Source organism: Chiloscyllium plagiosum, unplaced genomic scaffold (assembly GCF_037043375.1).
Source record: "Chiloscyllium plagiosum isolate Xiang-an unplaced genomic scaffold, Cpla_swu_hap1 HiC_scaffold_8, whole genome shotgun sequence".
NCBI classification, from domain to species: Eukaryota; Metazoa; Chordata; class Chondrichthyes; order Orectolobiformes; family Hemiscylliidae; genus Chiloscyllium; species Chiloscyllium plagiosum.
The window spans coordinates 5,490,329-5,511,460 of record NW_028270146.1 but is presented as its reverse complement, the minus strand read 5'-3'; the positions used below and the strand labels follow the sequence as shown (position 1 = coordinate 5,511,460).

At 49.3% G+C, this 21,132-nt stretch overlaps 1 protein-coding gene across 1 annotated transcript in view; it reads right to left on the bottom strand.

Annotated features, from left to right (window-relative positions):
- The window catches only part of LOC122547709 (uncharacterized), a 609,753-nt gene that overhangs the window by 338,535 nt on the left and 250,086 nt on the right, over positions 1 to 21,132 (bottom strand). The gene's annotated exons all lie outside the window — the stretch shown is intronic.

The following is a 21,132-nucleotide window of genomic DNA, read 5'->3' as shown; positions in this document are numbered from 1 at the left end:
TCAGGGTTTACAGTGGGGTGTATCGGGGTTTACAGTGGGGTGTATCAGGGTTTACAGTGGAGTGTATTAGGGTTTACAGTGGGGTGTATCAGGGTTTACAGTGGGGTGTATCAGGGTTTACAGTGGGGTGTATCGGGGTTTACAGTGGGGTCAGGGTTTACAGTGGGGTGTATCGGGGTTTACAGTGGGGTGTATCGGGGTTTACAGTGGGGTGTATCGGGGTTTACAGTGGGGTCAGGGTTTACAGTGGGGTATATCGGGGTTTACAGTGGAGTGTATTAGGGTTTACAGTGGGGTGTATCAGGGTTTACAGTGGGGTGTATCGGGGTTTACAGTGGGATGTATCAGGGTTTACAGTGGGGTGTATCGGGGTTTACAGTGGGGTGTATCGGGGTTTACAGTGGGGTGTATCGGGGTTTACAGTGGGATGTATCAGGGTTTACAGTGGGGTGTATCAGGGTTTACAGTGGGGTGTATCGGGGTTTACAGTGGGGTGTATCAGGGTTTACAGTGGAGTGTATTAGGGTTTACAGTGGGGTGTATCAGGGTTTACAGTGGGGTGTATCAGGGTTTACAGTGGGGCGTATCAGGGTTTACAGTGGGGTGTGTCAGGGTTTACAGTGGGGTGTATCTGGGTTTATAGTGGGATGTATCGGAGTTTACAGTGGGGTGTATCGGGGTTTACAATGGGGTGTGTCAGGGTTTACAGTGGGGTGTATCAGGGTTTACAGTGGGGTATGTCAGGGTTTACAGTGGGGTGTATCAGGGTTTACAGTGGAGTGTATCAGGGTTTACAGTGGAGTGTATCAGGGTTTACAGTGGAGTGTATCAGGGTTTACAGTGGAGTGTATCAGGGTTTACAGTGGGGTGTATCAGGGTTTACACTGGGGTGTATCAGGGTTTACAGTGGGGTGTATCTGGGTTTACAGTGGGGTGTATCAGGGTTTACACTGGGGTGTATCAGGGTTTACAGTGGGGTGTATCAGGGTTTACAGTGGGGTGTATCAGGGTTTACAGTGGGGTGTATCAGGGTTTACAGTGGGGTATATCAGGGTTTACACTGGGGTGTATCAGGGTTTACAGTGGGGTGTATCAGGGTTTACAGTGGGGTGTATCAGGGTTTACAGTGGAGTGTATCGGGGTTTACACTGGGGTGTATCAGGGTTTACAGTGGGGTGTATCAGGGTTTACAGTGGAGTGTATCGGGGTTTACAGTGGGGTGTATCGGGGTTTACAGTGGGGTGTATCAGGGTTTACAGTGGGGTGTATCAGGGTTTACACTGGGGTGTATCAGGGTTTACAGTGGGGTGTATCAGGGTTTACAGTGGGGTGTATCAGGGTTTACAGTGGAGTGTATCGGGGTTTACACTGGGGTGTATCAGGGTTTACAGTGGAGTGTATCAGGGTTTACAGTGGGGTGTATCAGGGTTTAGAGTGGGGTGTATCAGGGTTTACAGTGGGATATATCAGGGTTTACAGTGGGGTGTATCAGGGTTTACAGTGGGGTGTATCAGGGTTTACAGTGGAGTGTATCGGGGTTTACAGTGTGGTATATCAGGGTTTACAGTGGGGTGTATCTGGGTTTACAGTGGGGTGTATTAGGGTTTACAGTGGGGTGTATCAGGGTTTACAGTGGGGTCAGGGTTTACAGTGGCGTGTATCGGGGTTTACAGTGGGGTGTATCAGGGTTTACAGTGGAGTGTATTAGGGTTTACAGTGGGGTGTATCAGTGTTTACAGTGGGGTGTATCAGGGTTTACAGTGGGGTGTATCGGGGTTTACAGTGGGGTGTATCGGGGTTTACTGTGGGGTCAGGGTTTACAGTGGCGTGTATCGGGGTTTACAGTGGGGTGTATCAGGGTTTACAGTGGGGTGTATCAGGGTTTACAGTGGGGTGTATCAGGGATTACAGTGGGGTGTATCAGGGTTTACAATGGGGTCAGTGTTTACAGTGGGGTATATCAGGGTTTACAGTGGGGTATATCAGGGTTTACAGTGGGGTGTATCAGGGTTTACAGTGGGGTGTATCAGGGTTTACAGTGGAGTGTATCAGGGTTTACAGTGGGGTGTATCGGGGTTTACAGTGGGGTGTATCGGGGTTTACAGTGGGGTCAGGGTTTACAGTGGGGTGTATCGGGGTTTACAGTGGGGTGTATCAGGGTTTACAGTGGAGTGTATTAGGGTTTACAGTGGGGTGTATCAGGGTTTACAGTGGGGTGTATCAGGGTTTACAGTGGGGTGTATCGGGGTTTACAGTGGGGTCAGGGTTTACAGTGGGGTGTATCGGGGTTTACAGTGGGGTGTATCGGGGTTTACAGTGGGGTGTATCGGGGTTTACAGTGGGGTCAGGGTTTACAGTGGGGTATATCGGGGTTTACAGTGGAGTGTATTAGGGTTTACAGTGGGGTGTATCAGGGTTTACAGTGGGGTGTATCGGGGTTTACAGTGGGATGTATCAGGGTTTACAGTGGGGTGTATCGGGGTTTACAGTGGGGTGTATCGGGGTTTACAGTGGGGTGTATCGGGGTTTACAGTGGGATGTATCAGGGTTTACAGTGGGGTGTATCAGGGTTTACAGTGGGGTGTATCGGGGTTTACAGTGGGGTGTATCAGGGTTTACAGTGGAGTGTATTAGGGTTTACAGTGGGGTGTATCAGGGTTTACAGTGGGGTGTATCAGGGTTTACAGTGGGGCGTATCAGGGTTTACAGTGGGGTGTGTCAGGGTTTACAGTGGGGTGTATCTGGGTTTATAGTGGGATGTATCGGAGTTTACAGTGGGGTGTATCGGGGTTTACAATGGGGTGTGTCAGGGTTTACAGTGGGGTGTATCAGGGTTTACAGTGGGGTATGTCAGGGTTTACAGTGGGGTGTATCAGGGTTTACAGTGGAGTGTATCGGGGTTTACAGTGGGGTCAGGGTTTACAGTGGCGTGTATCAGGGTTTACAGTGGAGTGTATCGTTGTTTACAGTGGGGTCAGGGTTTACAGTGGCGTGTATCAGGGTTTACAGTGGGGTATATCAGGGTTTACAGTGGCCTGTATCAGGGTTTACAGTGGGGTATATCAGGGTTTACAGTGGCGTGTATCAGGGTTTACAGTGGGGTGTATCAGGGTTTACAGTGGCCTGTATCAGGGTTTACAGTGGGGTGTATCAGGGTTTACAGTGGCGTGTATCAGGGTTTACAGTGGAGTGTATCGGGGTTTACAGTGGGGTGTATCGGGGTTTACAGTGGGGTGTATCAGGGTTTACAGTGGAGTGTATCAGGGTTTACAGTGGGGTGTATCAGGGTTTACAGTGGGATGTATCGGGGTTTACAGTGGGGTGTATCAGGGTTTACAGTGGGATGTATCGGGGTTTACAGTGGGGTGTATCAGGGTTTACAGTGGGGTGTATCAGGGTTTACAGTGGGGCGTATCAGGGTTTACAGTGGGGTGTGTCAGGGTTTACAGTGGGGTGTATCTGGGTTTATAGTGGGATGTATCGGGGTTTACAGTGGGGTGTATCGGGGTTTACAGTGGGGTGTGGCAGGGTTTACAGTGGGGTGTATCAGGGTTTACAGTGGAGTGTGTCAGGGTTTACAGTGGGGTGTATCAGGGTTTACAGTGGGGTGTATCGGGGTTTACAGTGGGGTATATCAGGGTTTACAGTGGGGTATATCGGGGTTTACAGTGGGATGTATCAGGGTTTACAGTGGAGTGTATCAGGGTTTACAGTGGGGTGTATCGGGGTTTACAGTGGAGTGTATCAGGGTTTACAGTGGGGTGTATCGGGGTTTACAATGGGGTGTATCAGGGTTTACAGTGGGGTCAGGGTTTACAGTGGCGTGTATCAGGGTTTACAGTGGAGTGTATCGGGGTTTACAGTGGGGTCAGGGTTTACAGTGGCGTGTATCAGGGTTTATAGTGGGGTATATCAGGGTTTACAGTGGCCTGTATCAGGGTTTACAGTGGAGCATATCAGGGTTTACAGTGGCGTGTATCAGGGTTTACAGTGGGGTGTATCAGGGTTTACAGTGGCCTGTATCAGGGTTTACAGTGGGGTGTATCAGGGTTTACAGTGGAGTGTATCAGGGTTTACAGTGGGGTATATCGGGGTTTACAGTGGGGTGTATCGGGGTTTACAGTGGGGTGTATAGGGGCTTACAGTGGGGTGTGTCGGGGGTAAAAAGTGGGGTATATCAGGGTTTACAGTGGGGTGTATCGGGGTTTACAGTGGGGTGTATCAGGGTTTACAGTGGGGTGTATCGAGGTTTACAGTGGGGTGTATCAGGGTTTACAGTGGGGTGTATCAGGGTTTACAGTGGAGTATATCAGGGTTTACAGTGGGGTGTATCGGGGTTTACAGTGGGGTGTATCAGGGTTTACAGTGGGATGTATCGGGGTTTACAGTGGGGTGTATCAGGGTTTACAGTGGGGTGTATCAGGGTTTACAGTGGGGTGTATCAGGGTTTACAGTGGGGTGTATCGGGGTTTACAGTGGGGTGTATCAGGGTTTACAGTGGGGTGTATCAGGGTTTACAGTGGGGTGTATCGGGGTTTACAGTGGGGTGTATCAGGGTTTACAGTGGGGTGTATCAGGGTTTACAGTGGGATGTATCGGGGTTTACAGTGGGGTGTATCAGGGTTTACAGTGGGGTATATCAGGGTTTACAGTGGGGTGTATCGGTGTTTACAGTGGGGTGTATCAGGGTTTACAGTGGGATGTATCGGGGTTTACAGTGGGATGTATCGGGGTTTACAGTGGGGTGTATCAGGGTTTACAGTGGGATGTATCAGGGTTTACAGTGGGGTGTATCAGGGTTTACAGTGGGGTATATCAGGGTTTACAGTGGGATGTATCAGGGTTTACAGTGGGGTGTATCAGGGTTTACAGTGGGGTATATCAGTGTTTACAGTGGGGTATATCAGGGTTTACAGTGGGGTGTATCAGGGTTTACAGTGGGGTGTATCGGGGTTTACAGTGGGGTGTATCAGGGTTTACAATGGGGTGTATCAGGGTTTACAGTGGGGTGTATCAGGGTTTACAGTGGGGTATATCAGGGTTTACAGTGGGATGTATCGGGGTTTACAGTGGGGTGTATCAGGGTTTACAGTGGGGTGTATCAGGGTTTATAGTGGGGTGTATCAGGGTTTACAGTGGGGTATATCAGGGTTTACAGTGGGGTGTATCAGGGTTTACAGTGGGGTGTATCAGGGTTTATAGTGGGGTGTATCAGGGTTTGCAGTGGGGTATATCAGGGTTTACAGTGGGGTGTATCAGGGTTTACAGTGGGGTGTATCGGGGTTTACAGTGGGGTGTATCAGGGTTTACAGTGGGGTGTATCAGGATTTACAGTGGGGTGAATCAGGGTTTACAGTGGAGTGTATTAGGGTTTACAGTGGGGTGTATCAGGGTTTACAGTGGCCTGTATCAGGGTTTACAGTGGAGTGTATTAGGGTTTACAGTGGGGTATATCAGGGTTTACAGTGGGATGTATCGGGGTTTACAGTGGCCTCTATCAGGGTTTACAGTGGAGTGTATTAGGGTTTACACTGGGGTGTATCGGGGTTTACAGTGGAGTGTATTAGGGTTTACAGTGGGATGTATCGGGGTTTACAGTGGGGTGTATCAGGGTTTACAGTGGGGTATATCAGGGTTTACAGTGGGGTGTATCAGGGTTTACAGTGGCCTCTATCAGGGTTTACAGTGGAGTGTATTAGGGTTTACAGTGGGATGTATCGGGGTTTACAGTGGGGTGTATCAGGGTTTACAGTGGGGTATATCAGGGTTTACAGTGGGGTGTATCAGGGTTTACAGTGGCCTCTATCAGGGTTTACATTGGAGTGTATCAGGGTTCACAGTGGGGTATATCAGGGTTTACAGTGGAGTGTATCAGGGTTTACAGTGGGGTGTATCGGGGTTTACAGTGGGGGATATCAGGGTTTACAGTGGGGTGTATCAGGGGTCACAGTGGGGTGTATCAGGGTTTACTGTGGGGTATATCAGGGTTTACAGTGGGGTATATCGGGGTTTACAGTGGTATGTATCAGGGTTTACAGTGGGGTGTATCAGGGTTTACAGTGGGATGTATCAGGGTTTACAGTGGGGTGTATCAGGGTTTACAGTGGGGTATATCAGGGTTCACAGTGGGGTGTATCAGGGATTACAGTGGAGTGTATCAGGGTTTTACATTGGAGAGTATCAGGGTTTACAGTGGGGTGTATCAGGGTTTACAGTGGAGTGTATCTGGGGTTACAGTGGGGTGTATCAGGGTTTACAGTGGGGTATATCGGGGTTTACAGTGGGATGTATCAGGGTTTACAGTGGGGTGTATCAGGGTTTACAGTGGGGTATATCGGGGATTACAGTGGGGTGTATCAGGGTTTACAGTGGGGTATATCGGGGTTCACAGTGGGGTGTATCAGGGTTTACAGTGGAATGTATCAGGGTTTACATTGGAGTGTATCAGGGTTTACAGTGGAGTGTATCAGGGTTTACAGTGGGGTGTATCGGGGTTTACAGTGGGGTGTATCAGGGTTTACAGTGGGGTGTATCAGGGTTTACAGTGGAGTGTATCGGGGTTTACAGTAGGGTGTATCAGGGTTTACATTGGAGTGTATCAGGGTTTACAGTGGGGTATATCAGGGTTTACAGTGGAGTGTATCAGGGTTTACAGTGGAGTGTATCAGGGTTTACAGTGGGGTGTATCGGGGTTTACAGTGGAGTGTATCAGGGTTCACAGTGGAGTGTATCGGGGTTTACAGTGGGGTATATCAGGGTTTACAGTGGGGTATATCAGGGTTTACAGTGGGGTATATCAGGGTTTATAGTGGGGTGTATCAGGGTTCACAGTGGGGTATATCAGGGTTTACAGTGGGGTGTATCAGGGTTTACAGTGGGGTATATCAGGGTTTACAGTGGAGTGTATCAGGGTTTACAGTGGGGTATATCAGGGTTTACAGTGGGGTGTATCAGGGTTCACAGTGGGGTATATCAGGGTTTACAGTGGGGTGTGTCAGGGTTTACAGTGGGGTGTATCAGGGTTTACAGTGGGGTATATCAGGGTTTACAGTGGGGTGTATCAGGGTTCACAGTGGGGTATATCAGGGTTTACAGTGGAGTGTATCAGGGATTACAATGGGTTTTTTAGGGTTTACAGTGGGGTGTATCGGGGTTTACAGTGGGGTGTATCAGGGTTTACAGTGGGGTGTATCAGGGTTTACAGTGGGGTGTATCGGGGTTTACAGTGGGGTGTATCGGGGTTTACTGTGGGGTGTATCGGGGTTTACAGTGGGGTGTATCAGGGTTTACAGTGGGGTGTATCAGGGTTTACAGTGGGGTATATTAGGGTTTACAGTGGGGTGTATCAGGGTTCACAGTGGGGTGTATCAGGGTTCACAGTGGGGTATATGAGGGTTTACAGTGGAGTGTATCAGGGTTTACAGTGGGGTGTATCGGGGTTTACAGTGGGGTGTATCAGGGTTTACAGTGGAGTGTATCAGGGTTCACAGTGGGGTATATCAGGGTTTACAGTGGAGTGTATCAGGGTTTACAGTGGGGTGTATCGGGGTTTACAGTGGGGTGTATCAGGGTTTACAGTGGGGGATATCAGGGTTTACAGTGGGGTGTATCAGGGTTCACAGTGGGGTGTATCAGGGTTTACTGTGGGGTATATCAGGGTTTACAGTGGGGTATATCGGGGTTTACAGTGGGATGTATCAGGGTTTACAGTGGGGTGTATCAGGGTTTACAGTGGGATGTATCAGGGTTTACAGTGGGGTGTATCAGGGTTTACAGTGGGGTATATCGGGGTTCACAGTGGGGTGTATCAGTGTTTACAGTGGAGTGTATCAGGGTTTACAGTGGGGTGTATCAGGGTTTACAGTGGAGTGTATCAGGGTTTACAGTGGGGTGTATCAGGGTTTACAGTGGGGTATATCGGGGTTTACAGTGGGATGTATCAGGGTTTACAGTGGGGTGTATCAGGGTTTACAGTGGGGTATATCGGGGATTACAGTGGGGTGTATCAGGGTTTACAGTGGGGTGTATCAGGGTTTACAGTGGGGTATATCGGGGTTCACAGTGGGGTGTATCAGGGTTTACGGTGGAGTGTATCAGGGTTTACATTGGAGTGTATCAGGGTTTACAGTGGGGTATATCAGGGTTTACAGTGGAGTGTATCAGGGTTTACAGTGGAGTGTATCAGGGTTTACAGTGGAGTGTATCAGGGTTTACAGTGGAGTGTATCAGGGTTTACAGTGGGGTGTATCAGGGTTTACACTGGGGTGTATCAGGGTTTACAGTGGGGTGTATCAGGGTTTACAGTGGGGTGTATCAGGGTTTACAGTGGGGTGTATCAGGGTTTACAGTGGGGTATATCAGGGTTTACACTGGGGTGTATCAGGGTTTACAGTGGGGTGTATCAGGGTTTACAGTGGGGTGTATCAGGGTTTACAGTGGGGTGTATCAGGGTTTACAGTGGAGTGTATCGGGGTTTACACTGGGGTGTATCAGGGTTTACAGTGGAGTGTATCGGGGTTTACAGTGGGGTGTATCGGGGTTTACAGTGGGGTGTATCAGGGTTTACACTGGGGTGTATCAGGGTTTACAGTGGGGTGTATCAGGGTTTACAGTGGGGTGTATCAGGGTTTACAGTGGAGTGTATCGGGGTTTACACTGGGGTGTATCAGGGTTTACAGTGGAGTGTATCAGGGTTTACAGTGGGGTGTATCAGGGTTTAGAGTGGAGTGTATCAGGGTTTACAGTTGGATATATCAGGGTTTACAGTGGGGTGTATCAGGGTTTACAGTGGGGTGTATCAGGTTTTACAGTGGAGTGTATCGGGGTTTACAGTGTGGTATATCAGGGTTTACAGTGGGGTGTATCTGGGTTTACAGTGGGGTGTATTAGGGTTTACAGTGGGGTGTATCAGGGTTTACAGTGGGGTCAGGGTTTACAGTGGCGTGTATCGGGGTTTACAGTGGGGTGTATCAGGGTTTACAGTGGAGTGTATTAGGGTTTACAGTGGGGTGTATCAGGGTTTACAGTGTGGTATATCAGGGTTTACAGTGGGGTGTATCTGGGTTTACAGTGGGGTGTATTAGGGTTTACAGTGGGGTGTATCGGGGTTTACAGTGGGGTCAGGGTTTACAGTGGCGTGTATCGGGGTTTACAGTGGGGTGTATCAGGGTTTACAGTGGAGTGTATTAGGGTTTACAGTGGGGTGTATCAGGGTTTACAGTGGGGTGTATCAGGGTTTACAGTGGGGCGTATCAGGGTTTACAGTGGGGCGTATCAGGGTTTACAGTGGGGTGTGTCAAGGTTTACAGTGGGGTGTATCTGGGTTTATAGTGGGATGTATCGGGGTTTACAGTGGGGTGTATCGGGGTTTACAATGGGGTGTGTCAGGGTTTACAGTGGGGTGTATCAGGGTTTACAGTGGGGTGTATCAGGGTTTACAGTGGGGTGTATCGGGGTTTACAGTGGGGTGTATCGGGGTTTACAATGGGGTGTATCGGGGTTTACAGTGGGGTCAGGGTTTACAGTGGCGTGTATCAGGGTTTACAGTGGAGTGTATCGGGGTTTACAGTGGGGTCAGGGTTTACAGTGGCGTGTATCAGGGTTTACAGTGGGGTATATCAGGGTTTACAGTGGCCTGTATCAGGGTTTACAGTGGGGTGTATCAGGGTTTACAGTGGAGTATATCAGGGTTTACAGTGGCGTGTATCAGGGTTTACAGTGGGGTGTATCAGGGTTTACAGTGGCCTGTATCAGGGTTTACAGTGGGGTGTATCAGGGTTTACAGTGGCGTGTATCAGGGTTTACAGTGGAGTGTATCGGGGTTTACAGTGGGGTGTATCGGGGTTTACAGTGGGGTGTATCGGGGTTTACAGTGGGGTGTATCAGGGTTTACAGTGGAGTGTATCAGGGTTTACAGTGGGGTGTATCAGGGTTTACAGTGGCCTGTATCAGGGTTTACAGTGGGGTGTATCAGGGTTTACAGTGGCGTGTATCAGGGTTTACAGTGGAGTGTATCAGGGTTTACAATGGGGTGTATCGGGGTTTACAGTGGGGTGTATCGGGGTTTACAGTGGGGTGTATCAGGGTTTACAGTGGAGTGTATCAGGGTTTACAGTGGGGTGTATCAGGGTTTACAGTGGCCTGTATCAGGGTTTACAGTGGGGTGTATCAGGGTTTACAGTGGGGTGTATCAGGGTTTACAGTGGGGTGTATCAGGGTTTACAGTGGGGTGTATCGGGGTTTACAGTGGGGTGTATCAGGGTTTACAGTGGGGTGTATCAGGGTTTACAGTGGGGTGTATCAGGGTTTACAGTGGGGTGTATCAGGGTTTACAGTGGGGTGTATCGGGGTTTACAGTGGCGTGTATCAGGGTTTACAGTGGAGTGTATCAGGGTTTACAGTGAGGTGTATCGGGGTTTACAGTGGGGTGTATCGGGGTTTACAGTGGGGTGTATCAGGGTTTACAGTGGGGTGTATCAGGGTTTACAGTGGGGTGTATCAGGGTATACAGTGGGGTGTAGCAGGGTTTACAGTGGGGTGTATCAGGGTTTACAGTGGGGTGTATCAGGGTTTACAGTGGGGTATATCGGGGTTTACAGTGGGGTGTATCAGGGTTTACAGTGGAGTGTATCAGGGTTTACAGTGGGGTGTATCGGGGTTTACAGTGGGGTGTATCGGGGTTTACATTGGAGTGTATCAGGGTTTACAGTGGGGTGTATCGGGGTTTACAGTGGGGTGTATCAGGGTTTACAGTGGGGTGTATCAGGGTTTACAGTGGAGTGTATCAGGGTTTACAGTGGGGTGTATCAGGGTTTACAGTGGGGTGTGTCAGGGTTTACAGTGGAGTGTATCGGGGTTTACAGTGGAGTGTATCAGGGTTTACAGTGGGGAGTATCGAGGTTTACAGTGGGATGTATCGGGGTTTACAGTGGGGTGTATCGGGGTTTACAGTGGGGTGTGTCAGGGTTTACAGTGGGGTGTATCAGGGTTTACAGTGGGGTGTGTCAGGGTTTACAGTGGGGTATATCAGGGTTTACAGTGGGGTGTATCGGGGTTTACAGTGGGGTATATCAGGGTTTACAGTGGGGTCTATCGGGGTTTACAGTGGGGTGTATCAGGGTTTACAGTGGAGTGTATCAGGGTTTACAGTGGGGTGTATCGGGGTTTACAGTGGAGTGTATCAGGGTTTACAGTGGGGTGTATCGGGGTTTACAATGGGGTGTATCGGGGTTTACAGTGGGGTCAGGGTTTACAGTGGCGTGTATCAGGGTTTACAGTGGAGTGTATCGGGGTTTACAGTGGGGTCAGGGTTTACAGTGGCGTGTATCAGGGTTTACAGTGGGGTATATCAGGGCTTACAGTGGCCTGTATCAGGGTTTACAGTGGAGTATATCAGGGTTTACAGTGGCGTGTATCAGGGTTTACAGTGGGGTGTATCAGGGTTTACAGTGGGGTATATCGGGGTTTACAGTGGGGTGTATCGGGGTTTACAGTGGGGTGTATAGGGGCTTACAGTGGGGTGTGTCGGGGGTAAAAAGTGGGGTATATCAGGGTTTACAGTGGGGTGTATCGGGGTTTACAGTGGGGTGTATCAGGGTTTACAGTGGGGTGTATCGAGGTTTACAGTGGGGTGTATCAGGGTTTACAGTGGGGTGTATCAGGGTTTACAGTGGGATGTATCGGGGTTTACAGTGGGGTGTATCAGGGTTTACAGTGGGGTGTATCGGGGTTTACAGTGGGGTGTATCGGGGTTTACAGTGGGGTGTATCAGGGTTTACAGTGGGATGTATCGGGGTTTACAGTGGGATGTATCGGGGTTTACAGTGGGGTGTATCAGGGTTTACAGTGGGGTGTATCAGGGTTTACAGTGGGGTATATCAGGGTTTACAGTGGGGTGTATCGGTGTTTACAGTGGGGTGTATCAGGGTTTACAGTGGGATGTATCGGGGTTTACAGTGGGATGTATCGGGGTTTACAGTGGGGTGTATCAGGGTTTACAGTGGGGTGTATCGGGGTTTACAGTGGGGTGTATCAGGGTTTACAATGGGGTGTATCAGGGTTTACAGTGGGATGTATCAGGGTTTACAGTGGGGTGTATCAGGGTTTACAGTGGGGTATATCAGGGTTTACAGTGGGATGTATCGGGGTTTACAGTGGGGTGTATCAGGGTTTACAGTGGGGTGTATCAGGGTTTATAGTGGGGTGTATCAGGGTTTACAGTGGGGTATATCAGGGTTTACAGTGGGGTGTATCAGGGTTTATAGTGGGGTGTATCAGGGTTTGCAGTGGCCTGTATCAGGGTTTACAGTGGAGTGTATTAGGGTTTACAGTGGGGTATATCAGGGTTTACAGTGGGATGTATCGGGGTTTACAGTGGCCTCTATCAGGGTTTACAGTGGAGTGTATTAGGGTTTACAGTGGGGTGTATCGGGGTTTACAGTGGAGTGTATTAGGGTTTACAGTGGGATGTATCGGGGTTTACAGTGGGATGTATCAGGGTTTACAGTGGGGTATATCAGGGTTTACAGTGGGGTGTATTAGGGTTTACAGTGGGGTATATCAGGGTTTACAGTGGGATGTATCGGGGTTTACAGTGGCCTCTATCAGGGTTTACAGTGGAGTGTATTAGGGTTTACAGTGGGGTGTATCGGGGTTTACAGTGGGATGTATCAGGGTTTACAGTGGGGTGTATCGGGGTTTACAGTGGGGTGTATCAGGGTTTACAGTGGAGTGTATCAGGGTTTACAGTGGGGTGTATCAGGGTTTACAGTGGCCTCTATCAGGGTTTACAGTGGAGTGTATTAGGGTTTACAGTGGGGTGTATCGGGGTTTACAGTGGAGTGTATTAGGGTTTACAGTGGGATGTATCGGGGTTTACAGTGGGGTGTATCAGGGTTTACAGTGGCCTGTATCAGGGTTTACAGTGGAGTGTATCAGGGTTTACAGTGGGGTGTATCGGGGTTTACAGTGGGATGTATCAGGGTTTACAGTGGGGTATATCAGGGTTTACAGTGGGGTGTATCATGGTTTACAGTGGGATGTATCAGGGTTTACAGTGGCCTGTATCAGGGTTTACAGTGGGGTGTATCAGGGTTTACAGTGGCGTGTATCAGGGTTTACAGTGGAGTGTATCAGGGTTTACAGTGGGGTGTATCGGGGTTTACAGTGGGGTGTATCGGGGTTTACAGTGGGGTGTATCAGGGTTTACAGTGGAGTGTATCAGGGTTTACAGTGGGGTGTATCAGGGTTTACAGTGGCCTGTATCAGGGTTTACAGTGGGGTGTATCAGGGTTTACAGTGGCGTGTATCAGGGTTTACAGTGGAGTGTATCAGGGTTTACAGTGGGGTGTATCGGGGTTTACAGTGGGGTGTATCGGGGTTTACAGTGGGGTGTATCAGGGTTTACAGTGGGGTGTATCAGGGTTTACAGTGGGGTGTATCAGGGTATACAGTGGGGTGTATCAGGGTTTACAGTGGGGTGTATCAGGGTTTACAGTGGGGTGTATCAGGGTTTACAGTGGGGTATATCGGGGTTTACAGTGGGGTGTATCAGGGTTTACAGTGGGATGTATCGGGGTTTACAGTGGGGTGTATCGGGGTTTACATTGGAGTGTATCAGGGTTTACAGTGGGGTGTATCGGGGTTTACAGTGGGGTGTATCGGGGTTTACATTGGAGTGTATCAGGGTTTACAGTGGGGTGTATCGGGGTTTACAGTGGGGTGTATCAGGGTTTACAGTGGGGTGTATCAGGGTTTACAGTGGAGTGTATCAGGGTTTACAGTGGGGTGTATCAGGGTTTACAGTGGGGTGTGTCAGGGTTTACAGTGGAGTGTATCGGGGTTTACAGTGGGGTGTATCGGGGTTTATAGTGGGATGTATCGGGGTTTACAGTGGGGTGTATCGGGGTTTACAGTGGGGTGTGTCAGGGTTTACAGTGGGGTGTATCAGGGTTTACAGTGGGGTGTGTCAGGGTTTACAGTGGGGTATATCAGGGTTTACAGTGGGGTGTATCGGGGTTTACAGTGGGGTATATCAGGGTTTACAGTGGGGTCTATCGGGGTTTACAGTGGGGTGTATCAGGGTTTACAGTGGAGTGTATCAGGGTTTACAGTGGGGTGTATCGGGGTTTACAGTGGAGTGTATCAGGGTTTACAGTGGGGTGTATCGGGGTTTACAATGGGGTGTATCGGGGTTTACAGTGGGGTCAGGGTTTACAGTGGCGTGTATCAGGGTTTACAGTGGGGTATATCAGGGCTTACAGTGGCCTGTATCAGGGTTTACAGTGGAGTATATCAGGGTTTACAGTGGCGTGTATCAGGGTTTACAGTGGGGTGTATCAGGGTTTACAGTGGGGTATATCGGGGTTTACAGTGGGGTGTATCGGGGTTTACAGTGGGGTGTATCAGGGTTTACAGTGGGGTGTATCAGGGTTTACAGTGGGGTATATCAGGATTTACAGTGGGGTGTATCGGTGTTTACAGTGGGGTGTATCAGGGTTTACAGTGGGATGTATCGGGGTTTACAGTGGGATGTATCGGGGTTTACAGTGGGGTGTATCAGGGTTTACAGTGGGGTGTATCAGGGTTTACAGTGGGGTATATCAGGGTTTACAGTGGGGTGTATCGGTGTTTACAGTGGGGTGTATCAGGGTTTACAGTGGGATGTATCGGGGTTTACAGTGGGATGTATCGGGGTTTACAGTGGGGTGTATCAGGGTTTACAGTGGGGTGTATCAGGGTTTACAATGGGGTGTATCAGGGTTTACAGTGGGATGTATCAGGGTTTACAGTGGGGTGTATCAGGGTTTACAGTGGGGTATATCAGGGTTTACAGTGGGATGTATCGGGGTTTACAGTGGGGTGTATCAGGGTTTACAGTGGGGTGTATCAGGGTTTACAGTGGGGTGTATCAGGGTTTATAGTGGGGTGTATCAGGGTTTACAGTGGGGTATATCAGGGTTTACAGTGGGGTGTATCAGGGTTTACAGTGGGGTGTATCAGGGTTTACAGTGGGGTGTATCAGGGTTTACAGTGGGGTGTATCAGGGTTTACAGTGGGGTGTATCAGGGTTTACAGTGGCCTGTATCAGGGTTTACAGTGGAGTGTATTAGGGTTTACAGTGGGGTATATCAGGGTTTACAGTGGGATGTATCGGGGTTTACAGTGGCCTCTATCAGGGTTTACAGTGGAGTGTATTAGGGTTTACAGTGGGGTGTATCGGGGTTTACAGTGGAGTGTATTAGGGTTTACAGTGGGATGTATCGGGGTTTACAGTGGCCTCTATCAGGGTTTACAGTGGAGTGTATTAGGGTTTACAGTGGGGTGTATTAGGGTTTACAGTGGAGTGTATTAGGGTTTACAGTGGGATGTATCGGGGTTTACAGTGGGATGTATCAGGGTTTACAGTGGGGTATATCAGGGTTTACAGTGGGATGTATCGGGGTTTACAGTGGCCTCTATCAGGGTTTACAGTGGAGTGTATTAGGGTTTACAGTGGAGTGTATTAGGGTTTACAGTGGGGTATATCAGGGTTTACAGTGGGATGTATCGGGGTTTACAGTGGCCTCTATCAGGGTTTACAGTGGAGTGTATTAGGGTTTACAGTGGGGTGTATCGGGGTTTACAGTGGAGTGTATTAGGGTTTACAGTGGGATGTATCGGGGTTTACAGTGGGATGTATCAGGGTTTACAGTGGGGTATATCAGGGTTTACAGTGGGGTGTATTAGGGTTTACAGTGGGGTATATCAGGGTTTACAGTGGGATGTATCGGGGTTTACAGTGGCCTCTATCAGGGTTTACAGTGGAGTGTATTAGGGTTTACAGTGGGGTGTATCGGGGTTTACAGTGGGATGTATCAGGGTTTACAGTGGGGTGTATCGGGGTTTACAGTGGGGTGTATCAGGGTTTACAGTGGAGTGTATCAGGGTTTACAGTGGGGTGTATCAGGGTTTACAGTGGCCTCTATCAGGGTTTACAGTGGAGTGTATTAGGGTTTACAGTGGGGTGTATCGGGGTTTACAGTGGAGTGTATTAGGGTTTACAGTGGGATGTATCAGGGTTTACAGTGGGGTGTATCAGGGTTTACAGTGGAGTGTATCAGGGTTTACAGTGGGGTGTATCGGGGTTTACAGTGGGATGTATCAGGGTTTACAGTGGGTTATATCAGGGTTTACAGTGGGGTGTATCGGGGTTTACAGTGGGGTGTATCAGGGTTTACAGTGGGGTATATCAGGGTTTACAGTGGGATGTATCAGGGTTTACAGTGGGATGTATCAGGGTTTACAGTGGGGTGTATCGGGGTTTACAATGGGGTGTATCTGAGTTTACAGTGGGGTGTATCGTGGTTTATAGTGGGATGTATCGGGTATACAGTGGGATGTATCGGGGTTTACAGTGGGGAGTCTTGGGGTTTACAGTGGGGTTTATAGGGGTTACAGTGGGGTATATCGGGGTTTACAGTGGGGTGTATCGGGGTTTACAGTGGGGTGTATCTCGGTTTACAGTGGGGTGTCTCAGGGTTTACAGTGGGGTGTATCAGGGTTTACTGTGGGGTGTATCGGGGTTTACAGTGGGATGTATCGGGTATACAGGGGGATGTATAGGGGTTTACAGTGGGGTGTATCGAGGTTTACAGTGGGGTGTATCAGGGTTTACAGTGGGGTGTATCAGGGTTTACAGTGGGGTGTATCAGGGTTTACAGTGGGGTGTATCTGGGTTTACAGTGGGGTGTATCGGGGTTTACAGTGGGGTGTGTCAGGGTTTACAGTGGGGTATATCAGGGTTTACAGTGGGGTGTTTCAGGGTTTCCAGTGGGATGTATCAGGGTTTACAGTGGGATGTATCGGGGTTTACAGTGGGATGTATCGGGGTTTACAGTGGGGTGTATCGGGGTTTACAGTGGTGTGTACCGGGGTTTACAGTGGGGTGTATCGGGGTTTACAGTGGGATGTATCGGGGTTTACAGTGGGATGTATCAGGGTTTACAGTGGGGTATATCAGGGTTTACAGTGGGTTGTACCGGGGTTTACTGTGGGGTGTTTCAGGGTTTACGGTGGTGTGTATCGGGCTTTACAGTGAGATGTATCGGGGTTTACAGTGGGGTGTATCGGGGTTTACAGTGGGGTGTATCGGGGATTACAGTGGGGTATATCGGGGTTTACAATGGGGTGTATCGGGGTTTACAGTGGGGTCAGGATTTACAGTGGAGTGTATCAGGGTTTACAGTGGGGTGTATCGGGGTTTACAGTGGGGTATATCGGGGTTTACAGTGGGGTGTATCGTGGTTTACAGTGGGGTGTATCGGGGTTTACAGTGGGGTGTAACAGGGTTTTACAGTGGGGTGTATCGGGGTTTACAGTGGGGTGTATCGTGGTTTACAGTGGGGTATATCAGGGTTTACAGTGGGGTGTATCAGGGTTTACACTGGGGTGTATCTGGGTTTACAGTGGGGTGTATCAGGGTTTACAGTGGGGTGTATCGGGGTTTACATTGGGGTGTATCAGGGTTTACAGTGGGGTGTATCAGGGTTTACAGTGGGGTGTATCAGGGTTTACAGTGGGGTATATCGGGGTTTACAGTGGGGTGTATCGGGGTTTACAGTGGAGTGTATCGGGGTTTACAGTGGGGTGTATCGGGGTTTACAGTGGGGTGTATCAGGGTTTACAGTGGGGTGTATCAGGGTTTGCAGTGGGGTGTATCAGGGTTTACATTGGAGTGTATCAGGGTTTACAGTGGGGTGTATCGGGGTTTACAGTGGGGTGTATCAGGGTTTACAGTGGGATGTATCGGGGTTTACAGTGGGGTGTATCAGGGTTTACAGTGGGGTGTATCGGGGTTTACAGTGGGGTGTATCAGGGTTTACAGTGGGGTGTATCAGGGTTTACAGTGGGGTGTATCGGGGTTTACAGTGGGGTGTATCGGGGTTTACAGTGGGGTGTATCAGGGTTTACAGTGGGATGTATCGGGGTTTACAGTGGGATGTATCAGGGTTTACAGTGGGGTATATCAGGGTTTACAGTGGGGTGTATCAGGGTTTACAGTGGGGTGTATCAGCGTTTACAGTGGGGTATATCAGGGTATACAGTGGGGTGTATCGGGGTTTACAGTGGGGTGTATCGGGGTTTACAGTGGGGTGTATCAGCGTTTACAGTGGGATGTATCGGGGTTTACAGTGGGATGTATCAGGGTTTACAGTGGGGTATATCAGGGTTTACAGTGGAGTGTATCTGGGGTTACAGTGGGGTGTATCAGGGTTTACAGAGGGGTATATCGGGGTTTACAGTGGGATGTATCAGGGTTTACAGTGGGGTGTATCAGGGTTTACAGTGGAGTGTATCTGGGGTTACAGTGGGGTGTATCTGGGGTTACAGTGGGGTATATCGGGGTTTACAGTGGGATGTATCAGGGTTTACAGTGGGGTGTATCAGGGTTTACAGTGGGGTATATCGGGGATTACAGTGGGGTGTATCAGGGTTTACAGTGGGGTATATCGGGGTTCACAGTGGGGTGTATCAGGGTTTACAGTGGAATGTATCAGGGTTTACATTGGAGTGTATCAGGGTTTACAGTGGAGTGTATCAGGGTTTACAGTGGGGTGTATCGGGGTTTACAGTGGGGTGTATCAGGGTTTACAGTGGGGTGTATCAGGGTTTACAGTGGAGTGTATCGGGGTTTGCAGTAGGGTGTATCAGGGTTTACATTGGAGTGTATCAGGGTTTACAGTGGGGTATATCAGGGTTTACAGTGGAGTGTATCAGGGTTTACAGTGGAGTGTATCAGGGTTTACAGTGGGGTGTATCGGGGTTTACAGTGGAGTGTATCAGGGTTCACAGTGGAGTGTATCGGGGTTTACAGTGGGGTATATCAGGGTTTACAGTGGGGTATATCAGGGTTTACAGTGGGGTATATCAGGGTTTATAGTGGGGTGTATCAGGGTTCACAGTGGGGTATATCAGGGTTTACAGTGGGGTGTGTCAGGGTTTACAGTGGAGTGTATCAGGGTTTACAGTGGGGTATATCAGGGTTTACAGTGGGGTGTATCAGGGTTCACAGTGGGGTATATCAGGGTTTACAGTGGGGTGTGTCAGGGTTTACAGTGGGGTATATCAGGGTTTACAGTGGAGTGTATCAGGGTTTACAGTGGGGTATATCAGGGTTTACAGTGGGGTGTATCAGGGTTCACAGTGGGGTATATCAGGGTTTACAGTGGGGTGTGTCAGGGTTTACAGTGGGGTGTATCAGGGTTTACAGTGGGGTATATCAGGGTTTACAGTGGGGTGTATCAGGGTTCACAGTGGGGTATATCAGGGTTTACACTGGAGTGTATCAGGGATTACAATGGGTTTTTTAGGGTTTACAGTGGGGTGTATCGGGGTTTACAGTGGGGTGTATCAGGGTTTACAGTGGGGTGTATCAGGGTTTACAGTGGGGTGTATCGGGGTTTACAGTGGGGTGTATCGGGGTTTACTGTGGGGTGTATCGGGGTTTACAGTGGGGTGTATCAGGGTTTACAGTGGGGTGTATCAGGGTTTACAGTGGGGTATATTAGGGTTTACAGTGGGGTGTATCAGGGTTCACAGTGGGGTGTATCAGGGTTCACAGTGGGGTATATGAGGGTTTACAGTGGAGTGTATCAGGGTTTACAGTGGGGTGTATCGGGGTTTAGAGTGGGGTGTATCAGGGTTTACAGTGGAGTGTATCAGGGTTCACAGTGGGGTATATCAGGGTTTACAGTGGAGTGTATCAGGGTTTACAGTGGGGTGTATCGGGGTTTACAGTGGGGTGTATCAGGGTTTACAGTGGGGGATATCAGGGTTTACAGTGGGGTGTATCAGGGTTCACAGTGGGGTGTATCAGGGTTTACTGTGGGGTATATCAGGGTTTACAGTGGGGTATATCGGGGTTTACAGTGGGATGTATCAGGGTTTACAGTGGGGTGTATCAGGGTTTACAGTGGGATGTATCAGGGTTTACAGTGGGGTGTATCAGGGTTTACAGTGGGGTATATCGGGGTTCACAGTGGGGTGTATCAGGGTTTACAGTGGAGTGTATCAGGGTTTACAGTGGGGTGTATCAGGGTTTACAGTGGAGTGTATCAGGGTTTACAGTGGGGTGTATCAGGGTTTACAGTGGGGTATATCGGGGTTTACAGTGGGATGTATCAGGGTTTACAGTGGGGTGTATCAGGGTTTACAGTGGGGTATATCGGGGATTACAGTGGGGTGTATCAGGGTTTACAGTGGGGTGTATCAGGGTTTACAGTGGGGTATATCGGGGTTCACAGTGGGGTGTATCAGGGTTTACAGTGGAGTGTATCAGGGTTTACATTGGAGTGTATCAGGGTTTACAGTGGCGTATATCAGGGTTTACAGTGGAGTGTATCAGGGTTTACAGTGGAGTGTATCAGGGTTTACAGTGGAGTGTATCAGGGTTTACAGTGGGGTGTATCAGGGTTTACACTGGGGTGTATCAGGGTTTACAGTGGGGTGTATCAGGGTTTACAGTGGGGTGTATCAGGGTTTACAGTGGGGTGTATCAGGGTTTACAGTGGGGTATATCAGGGTTTACACTGGGGTGTATCAGGGTTTACAGTGGGGTGTATCAGGGTTTACAGTGGGGTGTATCAGGGTTTACAGTGGAGTGTATCGGGGTTTACACTGGGGTGTATCAGGGTTTACAGTGGGGTGTATCAGGGTTTACAGTGGAGTGTATCGGGGTTTACAGTGGGGTGTATCGGGGTTTACAGTGGGGTGTATCAGGGTTTACAGTGGGGTGTATCAGGGTTTACACTGGGGTGTATCAGGGTTTACAGTGGGGTGTATCAGGGTTTACAGTGGGGTGTATCAGGGTTTACAGTGGAGTGTATCGGGGTTTACACTGGGGTGTATCAGGGTTTACAGTGGAGTGTATCAGGGTTTACAGTGGGGTGTATCAGGGTTTAGAGTGGAGTGTATCAGGGTTTACAGTGGGATATATCAGGGTTTACAGTGGGGTGTATCAGGGTTTACAGTGGGGTGTATCAGGGTTTACAGTGGAGTGTATCGGGGCTTACAGTGTGGTATATCAGGGTTTACAGTGGGGTGTATCTGGGTTTACAGTGGGGTGTATTAGGGTTTACAGTGGGGTGTATCAGG